The following is a 3,180-nucleotide window of genomic DNA, read 5'->3' as shown; positions in this document are numbered from 1 at the left end:
GGACACGTTCTCTAATTGGTCATGGGCACATCCTCCGATTTATCCGTCGTACGATCTGTCTGTTGACCAATGCCTCGTATCGGCAGCACCATCTCACAAAAGTATATCCAAAGACACGTCAGCGTTCCCGCTGATCGGCCAAGAGGGATAGTCGCTCGGCTAAGTACTCCTCTGATCGTCCAAGTACTCCTCCGCTCGGAAGGACTCGGTTGCTTTTCCGTATGATGACGAGTTTCGATAGTACATTCTTATACATTACAAAAAAAATGCTATTTAGGGACGAAATTTGGGACGAATTTGATAAAAAAATTCGTCGCAAAATATTTTGCGACGAATTTTGGGATGAAATTATATTCGTCCCAAAAATGGCGTTGCAAAATGTTGGCAACGAATACATAATTTTCGTTGCAAATTTTTGCGACAAATTTAAATTTTCGTCGCAGAAGTCGTTGCAAATCTGCAATGAACATTTATTCGTTGCAAATTTCATAATTTCATATCTGCGACATACATATATTTTTGTCCCAAATTTGCAATGAAAGTTTTTCGTGGCAAAAAACGTTGCATAATTACACATAACTAGAGGCAAAAAAAATTCTATTTTCGTCGGAAATTTGCGACAAAAACATATTTTCGTTGCAAATCTGCAACGAATCCAGATTCGTCGCAAATCTGCAATGAATCTGGATTCGTTGCAAATTTGCAATGAATCGTGACATGCAAAATGGCCGACACCAATCATCTCGATGCCTCTCATGCTTATTGATCCTGTTCGAAAATTATGGAGACGAAAAGTTTGGGATACGGTTATTACGTTGACTGGATATAGACCATGCTCTGATCTACAAGCATAAGAAACGTCAGTACCGAACCAGAGAAGGGGTCTCGGCATTGACCATCCGATGCTCAAGTCAGTCACCAGTACGAAGAAGAAGACAGAATAATAGTAGCACAGGCGTAAATAGTGAATAATGTGTACCTGCGCCGATGTACGAACCCCCTTTATATAATGCCCTGATGAACGACGTATGCACTTTTTGAGGCATGGGCACGTTCTCCCATTGGTCGCAGACACGTTCCTCAATTGGTCCTGGACACGTGGTCATAGACACGTTCTCTAATTGGTCATGGGCACATCCTCCGATTTATCTGTCGTACGATCTGTCTGTTGACCAATGCCTCGTATCGGCAGCACCATCTGACAAAAGTATATCCAAAGACACGTCAACGTTCCCACTCATCGGCCAAGAGGGATAGTCGCTCGGCTAAGCAGTCCTCTGATCGTCCAAGTACTCCTCCGCTCGGAAGGACTCGGTTGCTTTTCCGTATGATGACGAGTTTCGATAGTACATTCTTATACATTACAAAAACAAAGCTATTTAGGGACGAAATTTGGGACGAATTTGATAAAAAAATTCGTCGCAAAATATTTTGCGACGAATTTTGGGATGAAATTATATTCGTCCCAAAAATGGCGTTGCAAAATGTTGGCAACGAATACATAACTTTCGTTGCAAATTTTTGCGACAAATTTAAATTTTCGTCACAGAATTCGTTGCAAATATGCAACGAACATTTATTCGTTGCAAATTTCATAATTTCATATCTGCGACATACATATATTTTTGTCCCAAATTTGCAATGAAAGTTTTTCGTGGAAAAAAACGTTGCATAATTACACATAACTAGAGGAAAAAAAATTCTATTTTTGTCGGAAATTTGCGACAAAAACATATTTTCGTTGCAAATCTGCAACGAATCCAGATTCGTCGCAAATCTGCAATGAATCTGGATTCGTTGCAAATTTGCAACGAATCTGTATTGCAACGAATCCAGATTCGTTGCAAATTTGCGACAAATCCATATTCGTCCCAAAAATATCACTTTAATAACGGCATATAGAAATAAACTATTTGCGACGAATTTTGGGACGAATATGGATTCGCCCCAAAAGTTGTTCCTAATTTGCAACAAAAAATTTAATTGTCCCAAATCTACGACGAATTCTGGGACGAATCTTGTTTATTGCAAAAGTTGTTTTCTTTAATTTACGACAAAAAACTAATTTTTGTCCCAAATCTGCAACAAAATTTGGGATGAATTAATATTTGTCGTAAATTTGCAATGAATCATTTGTCACAAATTTACAATAAATTTACGACAAAAATAGATTTGTCACAAAATTTGTCCCAAAAGCAAAAAAAAAAAAAAACCAGAATTTGTTTTTGATTTTCCTGTTATCATGTTGACATATTACACTTACAACATCTTCAACAAATTACATCCAATACATCCATATCCAACATCCAAATAAATCATCCCAAAACTAAACACATCATATCCAACACATCCATATATCTTATATCCAAACAAATCATCATAACTAAACACATCATATTCATATATACAAATAACCAAAATCCAAACAACAAGTTCAACTAATCATCCCAAAACTAAACACATCATATTCATATATACAACTAACCAAAATCCAAACAACAAGTTCAATAACTCATAATATCCAAACATGAAAGTTCTATCATAATCCAAACAACAAATGTAACAAGACATCCAAAGGAAAATAAAATACATATCGTCATGTCTCAGGGAGCTTTGGTTGTCTTTCGTGCTTCTTTTCCTACGTCAAATTACAAACAAACAATAAGTAACATTTATAACTAAAAAAAATGTATCAAACATATTAATGATATCTGTATCTAATATTTACATATATGAATGGAATTTGTTACTAAGATTGTTTATCATAACATGCAAAGTATCATCATGACATAAAATGCAAAGTATCAACGTGAAATTAAAATTGTTTGCAATTCATATCCTTTGTTCAAGACTCATGTTTCTAGTTAATCTTTTGTTTCATATTTTTTGTAGATTGTTGAGCATTCTAAATGATGCCACCTCACAATTTTGATCCTGCACAGAGCCTTGGAGATGTACCATGGGTTGTCTGCTCTGCAGAACAAATGGCAATGCATGGCTTAGATGCGGAATATGAGAAGTTAATGTCAAAGTTGATCAAGTGATGCTGAAATTTATAAAGTTATCTTAATGGCCTCTTGAATTTTGTTTATAAAATGTAGGTAGCCTCAATCACACTTCTCTAACACATTGATCTACACTATAAAACATACATCAAAGATTTTTTCTTGCATTTTGGAT

The sequence above is a fragment of the Zingiber officinale genome, chromosome 5A (genome assembly GCF_018446385.1).
Source record: "Zingiber officinale cultivar Zhangliang chromosome 5A, Zo_v1.1, whole genome shotgun sequence".
Classification (NCBI taxonomy): domain Eukaryota; kingdom Viridiplantae; phylum Streptophyta; class Magnoliopsida; order Zingiberales; family Zingiberaceae; genus Zingiber; species Zingiber officinale.
The sequence above is the reverse complement of the archived record's forward strand: the minus strand, read 5'-3'. Positions refer to the sequence as shown.